The sequence below is a fragment of the Pan paniscus genome, chromosome 3 (genome assembly GCF_029289425.2).
Source record: "Pan paniscus chromosome 3, NHGRI_mPanPan1-v2.0_pri, whole genome shotgun sequence".
NCBI classification, from domain to species: domain Eukaryota; kingdom Metazoa; phylum Chordata; class Mammalia; order Primates; family Hominidae; genus Pan; species Pan paniscus.
The window spans coordinates 90896186-90911624 of NC_073252.2; the positions used below are offsets into that span (position 1 = coordinate 90896186).

A 15439-nucleotide genomic window follows, 5' to 3' on the forward strand; every position below is an offset into this window, starting at 1 on the left:
AGCATGGGTGACAGAGTGAGACTCTGTCTCTAAAAAAGAACAAAAAAACCATAATGTCTATAAACTATATATATAATATATTAAGTACATTATACGGACACACACACACACACACACACACACACACTTTCTCTCTCTCTCTCATTTAGAATGTTCATCTTCCTCTTCCACAGGAGTTTAAGCTCCATAAGGACAGCACTTTTGTTATTTTATTCACGTTGAATGCAGAACAGGGCTTGGCTTACAGTATTTAGGTGTTTTATAAGAACGTAGTGAATAAATGAATACTTTGGAAGTGTTTCCAAAATTTGTTCTCAAGTGTATCACATTGATCACTCCTATTGAAAAGAATTAAACATTATAATGTGAATAGGTGAGATATATGTTTCAGATATATATTTATTTTAGTTTATTATAAATAAAAAAGAAATACATAGTGAACAACAGGAATTATTTTAAAAAGCATTAACAGATGGCATTCAATTTTTAAATTATAGTTCATCTTTCATAGTAGAGAAATATGAAGTTGTTCAATGCTTGGAAATTGTTGTATGCATTACATGTGATAAAAGAAAAAAATAGCACTACCAAGGGGCAGGGGAAAATAATCTTTACTAGATTTTACAGTTTAAAATGAGGTTGCTGAAATGTATATGGCAAAGGTGTGTGTGTGTAATTGTGCTTATATATTGTGTTTATAACTTTAGTGACAGGAAACAATATGAAATCATATGAATAACTTGTGATAACATCAGCACATAATGATCCCTTTCTTATCTGGTGTTTTATTGTACTATTCAAAAGTGCTAAATAAAAAATTCTTCTAAACATTTTTTTCATTAAGACGGATGGATATGTATTTTCTCCTTCTCTCCCCCTACACCCCATTTCTCTCCCTTTTTCATTTTTTAAAACATGTATTAGGTAAACAGAATGTTGGTAGATAGAAATATACAGATAGATGGAAACAAAAAGTCTTCTCTCCTGGAGTTGTGATGCCTGGTTTAACATTCTGACTTGGTCACTAACTTGTTTTGCTTTTTTTTTTTTTATAATTGTTAACTATGTTTTATTTACTTTTTTTTTTTTAAAGAACTAAATAACTTCAATGGTCATTTAACCACTGGGATTCTCTGATTCCTTTTTTTCTGTTAATGTAACAAATTAAAAGATTAAGTAAACCTTTAGGCCTCAGATTTTTTATTTTGTTTTGGTTTGTTTTGCATATGAAAATTATAACTTAACCTAGAAGGTCCCTAACATGATGCAATTATTATTCTATTAAATACAGTTGGGTTAATTGATTACAATTTGTTTTAAGTTAGTTACCAGAAGTTTAAAAACCATGTCCTAGTATTTATGCCAGCTGTACATTCAGGGTTCTCTTTGGCTATGACATCAGGGCAGAGTACTGACACTCATGAGTCAAGGAGCAGGGAAGAGGGTATAGGAATCCAATAATTTAGAAACTTAATGACTTACACTCCACTTTGGAAACAGGCAAATATTAGAATTTTTTTTAACTCAACTTTCCAAGGTAATAATTTTAAGTTTTCAGAGTTCAGTGACTTAGAGACACATTGCAACAAAATGTACAAAAGTCTTCTTGGCTCCATACTGTGAAAGACAGGGGAAAGAATATTGTCTAATGTTTTCTATGGATAAAATGGTTGCTTAATTTAAATGAAAATGTTTTTTACTACCTTGAGGGGCTCTTTTTCCTGTGAGTTTCTTTGGTGTTTCAGAGAGAGTAAGTCCTATTCAATTAAATGTATAGTGAAATTTGTGTATAAAAAGAAATAAACTCTCCAATAAATCTGTGGTCAGGTGTATGTGTGAGTGTGTGTCTGTGTGTGTGCTTGTGCTTATTTGTGTACATATATGTTAAATTTTGCATTTGAGAAGAAAGTTTCTGAAATTGATTTAGAATAATTTTTATGTTTATTAACTTATTTTTAGTAGAGAAATTACAGCTTGTTTCATATCATAATTATGTTAACAATTTATTAGGATAAAATGAAAATGTATGCAAAACATCATTACTCTTTATTAATATCAATTTATGAACACATTTATGAAGAAAGAATATATGAAGAAAGCTGTTCAAATGTAATAACCAAGAAGACATATAAATGGCAATTAGATAAACTGAAAACTTTCCAATTTCATCTTAGAAAAAGGAAACTAGCAATATGAAAATAACAAAAATCAAGCTTAATTTATGGAATTCTCCATGAAAAAAAATCCTTAATTATATACTGCATATTTTTGGCAAGGAGAAATGTTTTTATTCTACCTAAAATTTTTCTAGAATTGTAGAATTAAATGATGGAAATTGAAAATTAATTATTTGGATGATTAAAAATAAGCGAATCATTATTTTAATTTGAAAAAAAAATGTTAATACTCTTCTGCAGGGGGCAAATCCATGCAAGTATATCTTCAAAGTCAGAGGAAGCCAAGAGGCTTAAGGAAGAGGTGAACATATTGTTCTCAGAAAGAAACATTTTATAGGAAATTTGAACAGAAGCCATGCCTGTGCCTCCAGCAATGAGACATGCTGGCACAGCTCAGTGACCTTACCCCTTGGACCCAGGGCTTATATACCATAGGGAAAGAATGTGTAGGACAATTGCAGGGAAAGGCAAAGATGCTCTCTGAATATGCCTAAGGGCAGGATTTATGGTCAAAGCTGTTTTGAAATAATGCGGTAATTTTTGGTAAGTACATGCTCTTACTCAAGAAACAAAAGATAAACTGGAGATCTTAGAGGCCTTTCTAGAACTGGAGTTAACTAGAAGTCAACATGGTGGATTAGTACCCAAGATGGAGTTGCTTTAGCTTCCACAGATACCAACAGAAAATATAGTATTATAATAGTATTGAGTATAAGAATAAAGAAATTGGACTATGATAGAGCTCAAATTTCATAAAATGAAAATTTTTTTGTTTGGTTTGATTGTGCTTCTTTGGATCATATATCATGAAATATATTTATTATTGTACTTATAATATCAGTCTGTAATCATTTAGATGTTTAGTTTATTAAGCTCTTCAATTCTATTATGTAATATAGTTTTCACAGACTCATTTACTGAGGTAGAATAGATTTTATTACTTTTATTTTAGGAATGAGGAAACAGAGATTTAGCTAAATCAAGTGTCTTAAGGAAGCAGCAAATTGAAATGCCAGGATCCAGTCCCAGCATTTTCATTCTAACTTCAACTTTTTTTTAAATATAACCACGATTATATGTATTTTCAAAAAAATCATTTAAATGTTATATTATTAAAATTGGACTTGAACTCTAACCTTGCTCCAGTATAAATTCTACATTCAAATCTTGATTTTTATGTCTAGGTTTACATTAGATAAATAAAAGATAAAAATTTAGATACGCTTCTATTGTCAAAAGCCTTGTATATCTAAAGCTAAAATTACTTCTGATTTCCTATCCATAAAAGAGAGGTAGAGGGAGGGAAATCTTGCTGAATTTGATACTAGTTTAAACATCCTCTAATTGAGGTTTTTTTGTTTGTTTGTTTTGTTTTGTTTTGAGATGGAATTTCGCTTTTGTTGCCCAGGCTGGAGTGCAATGGCATGATCTCGGCTCACCGCAACTTCCACCTCCTGGGTTCAAGCAATTCTCCTGCCTCAGCTACCCGAGTAGCTGAGATTACAGGCATGTGCCACCACACCCGGCTAATTTTGTATTTGTATTAGAGACGGGGTTTCACCATGCTGATCAGGCTGGTCTCGAACACCTGACCTCAGGTGATCCACCTGCCTCGGCCTCCCAAAGTGCTGGGATTACAGGTGTCAGCCACTGTGCCCGGCCTCCTCTAATTCTTATTAAAGAGCCCTGTCCTGAAACTTCTACTTCCCCCTATTCTTCTTACACTCAGGAAGAGAAAGGAGCAGGAACTGATAAAGGGACCCTTCTCACTTGGAAACCCTCAACCTTTGAATATCCAGATTTTCTGCTGCACATATAATTGATATTGTCACAACATTTGGGCTCTTTTGTAGCAGTCTGTGACTGATTTCGTCTTGTTTTACTTTATTTACTGTAACTTCAAATGTTGTAGCGTCTTCCAATTAGTAGCCTCTTCATGAAGATAGGACTGAGTATTTTGCATAAGACATTCATTCAAAATAAAATGAAAGATTAAATTAACTTTATTAAAATGAAATGATTCGGATAGCATCCTACTCATTAGCCTTTAGTTCATTTTAAAACAAATATAATATTATCGTCTATGCTTTCAAATAAATGTCATACCTCCATCTAATTAATAGTGATAAGCTGTTAAGAAAAAATAGAAATTGAGTTCAATATGACTTTTACAACACTATTTTAAACATCCAAAGAGTACTCAATTATTTTCCTACTTTCCATTACTTTTGAAAGCGAAGTATTAGATAGCTTTTAAAAAATTACAACATTTGTATGTATGAGTAAAGTTTAGAATTTAAAGACAGAAGCTACAAATAATATTTTTCATCTTTTCTATATGAAAAGACACCAGACCCATTTAATGCACGCCATGAGCGTTTGGGGACTTTGACAAGCTGACTTGTAGATGTAAAAAATTTAATTAAAATGGTTGTCAATTAAGTTACAGTGGTACTCAGATAATTGCATCACTCTTCAAAGATTTGTCTTCCAAACATTTTTAAGTATTTCAAACCATTTTATTTTTTTTCAAAAACTTTCTGATGCAGACCTGGTGTTTTGTTGTTGGTAATTAGTGTTTACAATCATTCACATAATTTTTTAAACATTTGTTTTAGGCAGAATTCAAGTGTGTATCCATAAAATCAGTAACATTTTGTTTTGTAATTAGAAAACAACTGGACTTTATTAGATGTAAATATTGTTTGAATTTACGGTGAAATTTCGTGTGCCAAGGAACTAGAGGTAGCAACTGAAGGATAATTCATGAAACTAAATATTAACTCAAAAGTTTTTTGTTTTTTTTTTTTTTCCGAGACGGAGTCTCATACTGTTGCCCGGGTTTGGAGCGCAATGGCGCAATCTCGGCTCACTGCAACCTCTGCCTCCCGGGTACACGCGATTCTCCTTGCCTCAGCCTCCTGAGTAGTTGGTATTACAGGCTACTCACCACCACACCCGGTAATTTTTTTCTATTTTTAGTAGAGACGGGGTTTCATTATGTTGGCCAGACTGGTCTCGAAATCCTGACTTCGTAATCCACCTGCCTCAGCCTTCCAAAGTGGTGGGATTACAGGTGTGAGCCACGTCGCCCGGCCAAAAGTATTTTTTCATAAGCAAGGTTGTAAAGTTAAGGTTCAATACAACACATTTGGTTGTGTAGGAGTGAACATCTGGAAATGTTTAATAAATATAATTTTACTGCATGTTAGAAAAATATAGCTAATTCTTTTAGAATATTATTTTGAAGAAAATAATAATATACATGGTGTGCAGATATGGCACAATACATGGGGGTGGGCTGAATTTTGGGAAACACTGATTTAATATCACATTTATTGTATAGATGAGAGAATTGAGATCCAGAGAAGTAAATGAATTATTCTAAATCATGCAGTTTTAGGATAGTTAATTAAATTTGAAAGCAAATACCATATCTACCTAGAATAAATAAAAATGACCTTTTTTTGTCAATAATCATTAAGCATTTACTGAAGACTTACAACATGTGTAAGGTGTTATGATGGATTAAAAAATGCTTCCCAACTCTATTAGTTCATTTGAGGAAAGTTCTTGCTTTAAGGATATTTGAACTAGCAGAGAGCGCCTTTACTGGGGCCTGGAAACATGTGGGACACTAAAATAGCATTCACGGTCATACAGTGTTCTCTTCTTAATACGCTCTCAATTCAATCTCCTATATACCAAATACTATAATGTTAAAATTCTAATATTTTTGGCTTTTTGCTCTGAAGTCATTTAATCCTCAATTTCCAGAGTGATCCCTTTGTAATGTTTAGAAATGTCACCTTATATATTTAAAATTATGTATTTTGACAGTGTGGATTCTCTGTTTCGAACAGCAAATTTATAAATTATGAAATTATAAAAACCCAATTATCTTTTTTTTAATTTTATTTATTTATTTATTTATTTATTTTTGAGACAGAGTCTCGCTCTGTCGCCCAGGCTGGAGTGCAGTGGCACCATCTCGGCTCACTGCAAGCTCCGCCCCCCGTGTTCACACCATTCTCCTGCCTCAGCCTCCAGAGTAGCTGGGGCTACAGGTGCCTGCCACCACACCTGGCTAATTTTTTGTATTTTTAGTAAAGACGGGGTTTCACCGTGTTAACCAGGATGATCTAGATCTCCTAACCTTGTGGAGACGCCCACCTCGGCCTCCCAAAGTGCTAGGATTACAGGCGTGAGCCACCGCACCCGGCCAAAAACCCAATTTTCTTGATTATTACTACAGTTCAGCTATATCAGTGCACATCTTATCTACCAGGAAAATGGGTAAAATGCATCATCTGAGATCTTTATCACCAGAGATTCTGATTCATTAGTTTTTATTTTTACAAAACCCACAGGGAGCAGCAGAACACACAGGGAGGACAGGGTAGAGACTAAGAATTTATAGTTTTAGCAAGTAGCAAGCTAATTCCAATGTTGGTGGACTGTAAGCCATGCTTTGAGAAAAATTTAATCATAAGTTATAAAATATAGAAGTGAGAAGTAAACATGGTTGAATTGAATTAATCCCTGAAAACATATTGAACTTTATTCAGTGCTATTTTAATTGTATTTTTTAAAGTAAAGGAGAACATGTTACTTCAACATCTATCAAGAGTGAATTATGGTTTTTATTTGTGTTTTAAAATATCTTGGCTGTGTACATTTATAAGAAACAAAACAAATTTTTTTTTAAAACTCTCCATTAAAAGAACTTCATGCTAACTCTGGGACCTCAATCTATGTATAGAGTCTCAACAGGAAACTTAAATGACAAGGAAATGAGAAACAATTTTGCCTTCTTATTCCTTGTTGAATCAAGGCAGAGTCCAAGTTTAGTACACTGCATCTGAGGTAGGAAGTTGCTTAAGCAGTTTTCAAAGGTTCATTCTGCCTTCAGGCAAGGATTTTCTATTTAAAAGGGGTAAGTTTAGCCAGGAGCAAAATATTCCTCATTGTTTTTTCTCTAAAGACAGAAAACTCTCAGTAATTTTAACCTCCTTGATTGTATGTGTGGAGCAATATGAAGCTCTGAAGTAACTTTGTAACTGTGCTGAGTCCGTGAAGGAGGTACACTAGTTGAGTAATGAGGATGAGCAAGGCATCATTTATCAAAATAATCTTCAAAATCTTGCCTTACTTCACACACATTCTTATGTACAAGATAAAGAGAATTAAGTTATCCAGGTCAGCATCAGCCCAAATATACAGTTTGTTCTTTTGTTCTTTTACAGTCAGCACAACCAGGCTACAATCAGGATACCTCCCATCCTTATCAGCACAACCAGGCTACAATCAGGATACCTCCCATCCTTATCAGCACAACCAGGCTACAATCAGGATACCTCCCATCCTTATCAGAATTTCACAAAGAAGTTCATTAGTGTGTCCTGTCACTCTGAAAACCATATAGTCCTGCAAAGTGGTTTGTAAGTCCATGTTGATGGATTTATGCCACACCTTTAGGGACAAAGATCAAGCATCCTTAGCTACTTTATAATTTGGAGAATGACTTAAGATTTCAAGATTGGGGAGGCCTTTTATATTTTACTCTCCTTAAGCTTTTAAATCCTCTGCTCAGTATATTTACTTCTTCTCAGATAAGTTTTATAGAGTTGGAGACCAGAAAAGAAAAACCGTCTGGTGTTTCATGCTCCCCAGGTATTTCTAAACATTTCAATAGCTTTGCTACAAATACTCAATTTGTACCATTCAAAATTAGGACATAAATTCAGAAATCGGAGGAGAAAAATAAAGGCAACATGGCAGTTGTGATTGATATAACTGGGTTAAATTCTTCTACAGAGAAGAGTTTTTCAAGAAGCAGTTAGATATCTACTTTCACAAGTTGATTTAACCAGGATGTCACTTGAACAAAGAAAAATTCCTTCCCTACATTGTCTGCATTACATTAATTTTCCATTAAAAATGTTTATTATTCAGTGTAGGAGGCGGTTTTACTCAGTCATCTTTCAAATATCTGCTTCACTCATCTGTTCCAACTAATGGTGATAGTAGTTTAGAAAAAGTATTTTTAAAAAACAAATATTTGAAATCATTTTTATGTAGCCCAGCAGTACATTTCATCGACTTCAATAAATTTGATCTTATTGTTTGTTTAGAGTAATATTGGTGTCTGTTATTTGTTGATAAGTCTGGCTAGAGGATGGGGAGAAAAGAGAGAGTACCTGGATGGTAGTTTGAACTTTAAAAGTCTCTATTATTAAGAAGTTCAAGATGATTTTACTTCTGTAGGATATACCGCTTGTTTAAGATTTCCTGGCTCTTTTCAAAAGCAAAACAGTGACATTTGTTTTATGATGCATATTTGTAAATTTCTTATACTGAATCACACTTTTTTCTTTTTATATTCATGTATTCTTTTAGCAAATATTTATTGAATTCTTTATTTGCATGATATATAGTGATAGAAGTAATATTCCCTGAGCTCAAAGTTTATCATTTAGAGAGATGACATCCATACAAGGAATTAGAGAAGATAGCCTTTATTGAATGTCATAAATGAATAGGAAAATCTCTAGCAAGAGTTCAAATGAGGATGAAATCATGTAAGACAAAATCCCATTTATACAAGCCCGTGAGGTTATCTAAATTCTGTTGGTATACGAAATGTTATTTCACGTTTTGCTGCTCACCAAGCTTTGAGGGAAATGGCATCATTTTAAATTAATTACTGTTGATTAGCATAATTATCTGGCTTTCTAGAGCTTTATCTTATTTTGACATCAAACTGTTAAAAGCATATAGAATTGTATGTATATTCTATTTTCAATTTTGTTTAATGCAAATGTATATAGACAAAGACTAGAAAAAAGATATAAAATATGGTGATTTTATTTTCAAAACTGTTAATGATACTATCTTTCTAAGTATATATATTTTTAAAACTAGGAGGTATGAGGGTATTGATACTTTGCCTCTCCCAATTAGGGAAGACAGAGTAAATACTGATGTGACCCTTGTGAAGGTTGACTGACACCAATAAAATGACACCCAAAATAGTACTTCTTCATAGGCATCAGACTGAGAAAGGGAAAAATGAAATAAAGTAAATAGTACTACATCTGGCACATCTAAGCCCACAATAAACATTAGCCCTAATAAGTGCTAAGCAGTCTTTTCAATGTATAGCCAGGTGGACTAGTAGCAGTGTATACCCATACAGCTGACTTCAGAGAATTTCAAAGCACCTTTGTTCTGGAAGTGTTATCTTCTGCCAGAGATCCCATATACACTTGCCTGTAAGGCAAGGGAACCATTGTCATTTTTATTCATAGCTTTATTCCCAGGGCCTAACTTACTATTTAAAACAAAGAGACTTTCAATTATATTTAAACCAACTAATCAATCATTTATTAATTTAAAAATCTCAGTCACAAAAGGAAAAATAAGCTTTAATCACATTCAAATGTTTCAACACAATGTGCAGGAGAAGTTAAGTAAACATCATGCAATGTTTCTATGTTAATTTGTTCTACCTGGATTAGTGGTGAAACTCCTCATTACGGAAAGTCAGGTATGCAACTGTTCTTTGGCCAAGAGCTTTTGAATCTCATAGAGCTCCGAATTAATGAATCCAATTGGAATCCAGTAGGTAACTTAGCTTAAATATAAGAATAAAAGAAAATTGTGTATTTATAATCTTTTTTACCAAACAGAAAGTCCAACACAGTTTTGTATGTATAAAAATCCAAGGAATTTTTTGTCCAGTTTTGGATTCAGAATTTTTTACAGAACTCATGATTCTAGGATGCAAACAGGAAATCAGGATCTCAAGTCAGGCTAACTCTGCAAACTGTGTTTATTCCCGTTCTGTGATAATGTGACCTTCCCAAAGCAACTCAAGATTAAGTAGACAGGTAGGGATGAAAATGAAATATTTTTGGTGGAGCATTTGGAGGAGTATTAAGAACTGCTTGCACTTGATTACCTATTAACAACTGGTCTTTGAGGGGCTTTATTTTCCTGTAAAGTTGATGCAAAAGTTTTACCTCTTTATCTTAGATGTCTTCAAGAGACAGAATTTAAATCATAAACATTCTAGTCCATAATATTTTTTTCTCAGTGAACAAATTTTTGTCCACCTTCTGACTAGATATCAAATACTAAAGCTTAGTTTCGACTTTTCTTGTCACAAAGGAAAAATAATGATTATAATTATCTGATTTTAGCTACTGCTGCAGCTGAAGGCAACTGAATTTTGAAATTTTGTCATATAACTGTATATCATAGAAAGTGTTTGTTTCGTTTCAACATATTTCTAATTCATATTTAAGGATACCAATTAGTATCTATATATTCTAGAGGGATAATAAATATGGCCTTTTCAAAAAAACAAAAACAAGAAAAAAACACAACAATTTGACCACAGAGATCTTTCTTACTTTTTTTTCTTTCTTTTTTTTTTTTTTTTTTTTTTTTTGGACATAATTTTGCTCTTTTCTGCCCAGGCTGGAGTGCAATGACGCTATCTCGGCTGGCTACAACCTCTGCCTCCCGGGTTCAAGTGATTCTACTGCCTCAGCCTCCCAAGTAGCGTGGATTACAGGTGCCTGCCACCACTCCCGGGTGGTTTTTTGTTTTGTTTTGTTTTGTTTTAGCTTGAGACTGAGTCTCACTCTGTCGCCCCAGGCTGGAGTGCAGTGGCACTATCTCGGCTCACTGAAACCTCTGCCTCCCGAGTTCAAGCGATTCTCCTGCCTCAGCCTCCCGAGTAGCTGAGATTATAGACATGAGCCACCATGCCCCGCTAATTTTTGTATTTTTAGTAGAGGAAGGGTTTCGCCAAGTTGGCCAGGCTGGAATCCAAAGCCTGACCTCAGGTGATCCACCCACATCGGCCTCCCACAGTGGGGGGATTACAGGCGTGAGCCACCCAGCTTGGCCTCTTTTTTTCTTTAACAATAAAAATACACTCACTCATTCACCAATTCAATGTTATAGTTCTCAGAGCTCGCCACTTGAGTTACTCAACCCTAACCAAATTGTCATTTTCCTGGCTTCTTTTCTTTCATGATGCCATCTTCACCTCTTGATTTTACATATATAACATTTACCTGTCACTTTCCAATACAGAAGCTAAGTACTTGGCCAATCAAATCCTTCACTGAATACTAGAGGGTTCTCAAGGTGGCCATGTGAGAATTAGTGCAATATAAAGACAAAAGAAAAAATATTTTGTCTGCTTCCTTTTTTTTCCTGACCCAATAATTGATTTGCATTACAGCACAAGTCAAGGTAAAAATTCTATATTTATGATTTTATAATTGTCAATAGATCATATGACAGTATTGTGATTAGAGAAATGGAAGGTTGCAGTGCTTAATAAAACAACCATAATGCCTGCTAAAAAATTTTGTTATAGTTATTAGGTAGAAAACATTACTTTTTAGGTATTGTTTTTTTTAAATAGGAAATGAATGTTGAGAAAAATATTGTCTTTCAAATAATGAGGGGAATGACAGAATTAATGTGATGTTGAAATGTTTTATGAAATATATGTTTTGATGTGATATCCTAATAGGTGTAGGATCATAAGCAATACACTTTTTAAAAAGTATTATACTTTTAAACATATTGTTTTAAAAATAAAATTAGATAAGTGATTTAAATACTGTTACTAAATAGTATGTTAGGAATTAATTTTCTATACCTTTCAATTTTCATTATGTGCTGGTAATATTCTTAGGACACATATCATTTAGTAAGGATTAGAGCCAGCTGGGGCAGATTATGGCTCAGGAATAATCCTTAAGGAATGCCCAGATTCAATTATTCCTACTTAAATGATTTAGTTTGGATGCATTTGGTGGAGTAGAGTTTTATTTTAGAAGAAAGGTGATATTTTTTGTCTTTAGTTCTACTCTTGAAATAGTCTGCCAGATTGATGGAGCCTCATTTAGGGCTCATCAGAAGCTGTGAACGCTGCAATATGGTTTGATTATAGTGCTAAATATCAAGCAACAGAGACAAGAATACCGTTTAGCCAGGTGTGGTTTACACATATTTGAATAAAAAATATTTTCCTCAGAACTTAAGATAATTTGTTTTGTACAGAAAGCATATTTTACAGATCTTAGGAAGCAAGACTTTTAAATAATGTAAGACTGTAAATAATTTTAGTAAAATATTTTTGATTAAAGAAACATTACTGAGGCAATACTGGATAGTCAGTGGCTCTCTCATTTTTTTTTAAATTTCAAATGCCTAGAACTATATTAGGGGTTTTCAGTTAGAAAAACACTCTGTTAATTAAAAATGAGACATTTTATTTACTGAGAAATATTTTAGACCCTTCATCACATTAATATACATGCATACCTCAGAGATACTGTGGCTTCAGTTCCAGACCTCAACAATAAGTGAATATTGCAATAAAACAAGTCACAAAGATGTTTGGTGTCCCAGTGCATGTGCATATAAAAGTTGTGTTTAAAGTATGCTGCAATCTGTTAATTATTCAATAGCATATGTCTAAAAAATGTACATATTTTAATTTAAAGTAAAACCTTCGGTGGTTAAAAAATGCTAACAAATAATTTGAGCCTTCAACAAGTACAAATCTTTTTACTGGTGGAGAGTCTTGCCTCCATGTTGAAGACTGCTGAGTGGTCACAGTAGTGGTTGCTGAAGGTCGGGGTGGCTGTGGCAATTTCTTATAATAAGACAACAGTGAAGTTTGCCACATTGATTGACTCTTCCTTTCACAAAAGATTTCTCTTTAGCATGTCATACTGTTTGATAGCATTTAACCACAGTTGAACTTTTGTAATTACAGTCAGTCCTCTCAAACTCCATCACTGCCTTATCAACTCAATTTATGTAATATTTGAAATCCTCTATTGTCATTTCAACAAGATTTATAGCATCTTCACTAGGAGTAGATTCCACCTCAAGAAATCATTTTCTTTGCTCATCCATAACAAGTAACTCCTTATCTGTTCAAGTTTTACCATAGTATTACCACAACTTAGTCACATCTTCAGGCTCTGCTTCTGATGCTCTTGCTGTTTTTATCACATCCACAGTTATTTTCTCCACTGAAGTCTTGAACTTCTCAAAGTCATCCATGAGGGTTGGAATAAACTTCTCCCAAACTCCTTTTAATGTTGATATTTTGACCTCCTTTCATGAACCATGAATGTTCTGAGTGTCATCTAGAATGGTGAATCCTTTCCACAAGGTTTTCAATTTATTTTCCCAGATTCATCAGAGGAATCACTGTCTATGGTAGCTAGAGCCTTAAGAAATACATTTCTTAAATAATGAGACTGCAAGTTGAAATTACTCCTTGATTCATAGTTCGTAGAATGGATGTTGTGTTAGCAGGCATGAAAACAATGTGAGTCTTCTTGAATATCTTTAGCAGATGTCTTGGGTGACCAGGCGCATTGTCAATGAGCAGTCATAATTTGTAAGTTATACTGTTTTCTGAACACTTGGTTTTGAACAGTAGGTTTAAAATATTCAGTAAACCATGCTATAAATGGATGTGCTGCCATCCAGTCTTTGTTGTTCCATTTATAGAACACATGAAGAATAGGTTAGTATAAATTTACTGGATCCAGGATTTTCAGAATGGTAAATAAGCATTGACTTCAACTTAGGGTTGTCAGTTTCATTAGTCCCTAATAAGAGAGTCAACCTCTTCTTTGAAAGTTTGAAGCCAGGCATTGACTTCCCCTCTTTAGCTATGAAAGTCCTAGATGGCATGCTTGTCCAGTATAAGGCTGTTATATCTACACTAAAAATCTGTTTAGCCACTTCATCTATGATCCTAGCCAGACCTCTGGATAATTTACTGCAGCTTCTACATCAGCACCTGCTGCTTCACTTTATACTTTTGTGTCATGGAGATGGCTACTTTCCTTAAAACCCATGAAACAATCTTTGTTATCTTCTGACTTTTCTTTTGCAGCTTTCTTACCTCTCTCAGACTTCATAGAGTTGAAGAGAGTTGGGGTCTTGCTCTGCATTAGGTTTTGATTTAAGGGAATGTTGTGGCTCGTTTGATCTTCTACCCAGATCACTCAAGCCTTCTCTATATCATCAACAAGAATGTTTGGTTTTCTTATTATCTTTGGTGTTCACTGGAGTAACACATTAATAACCTTCAAGAACCTTTCCTCTGCAACACAACTTGACTAACTATTCGGTGCAAGAGGCCTAGCTTTTGCCCTATCTTGACATTCAGCATGCCTTCCTCTTGAGGCTTAATTGTGTCTAGTTTTGATTTTAAAGTAAGGGATGTGCAGTTCTTCCTTTCACTTGAACTCTTAGAGGCCACGGCAGGACTTTTCACTGGCCTAATTTCAATATTGTTTTGCCTCAGGGAATAGGGAGGCCTATTGAACATTGAAACTCTGCCTCTTTCCAGAGTACAACAAGTTAACTCTAGCTACCTGAAGCTTCCTTTAATGTTCACTTGAAGGACTAACGGAATGGAGTGGAAGCTCTTCTCAATTAATAATAATGCTATTTAAAAATTTCATGTTGAATCAGAATGTAATGCTTTCTGTGAAAAGAATTACTAAGTATGTCCATACAGAGTCAGTTGAGAAATGTTCTGAGAATGGTACTATCAATGTAGATGATAAGCTGGTGACATTTGGTCTCCCCCCCAAAAAAAAATCGCATCTAAAAGGCAAAGTGTTTTAAATAAAGGTGTATAGGATTAATTATTGCTGCACAGTGTTACAGAAGCAAGTTGAAAAACAGGAACAGATTCTTCTTTCCTCTTAAACAATTCAACCATCAAAATAAATTTATTGAAATAAAAAAAACTGTTAAAATTTAAGTAAGTTAAACTTGATGGTTTTGCCTCTCGTGTAATCACTAATACGACATCTTCAGTCCTTGTCAGGATAGAACTAATGGAGTACAACGTGTTGCAAGGCTATACTTTTATGAATTAATGATCTGAGGTTTGATGGTAATGTTTCTACTGTCTTTGTAGGTTTGATCTTCCTTTGCCACTGCTGACAGAGCTGAGCCTGGCGGTGTTCTGGTTGCAACAGCCTTTCCTTATTGTTGTTTGATTTTGAGAACTCCCATGTTATTGATATGTGGAGGGAATTGTAAAACTTGTTGTAAATTAAAGCTAAGCCTCAGATTTTTTGTGTCTGGATTTGAAATTAACTCAGATCTCACTTGTTCACATTGCTATAAATATGTTTAGCATTTTTTGTGAGGAATATCTAAAGTGCCAAGAATGAAAAGTGGGCTGCACT

At 34.0% G+C, this 15439-nt stretch overlaps 1 protein-coding gene across 5 annotated transcripts in view; it reads left to right on the top strand.

The window, feature by feature from the left end:
* Nucleotides 1–15439, top strand: part of GRID2 (glutamate ionotropic receptor delta type subunit 2) — a 1507251-nt gene that overhangs the window by 567280 nt on the left and 924532 nt on the right. The window lies entirely within an intron of this gene.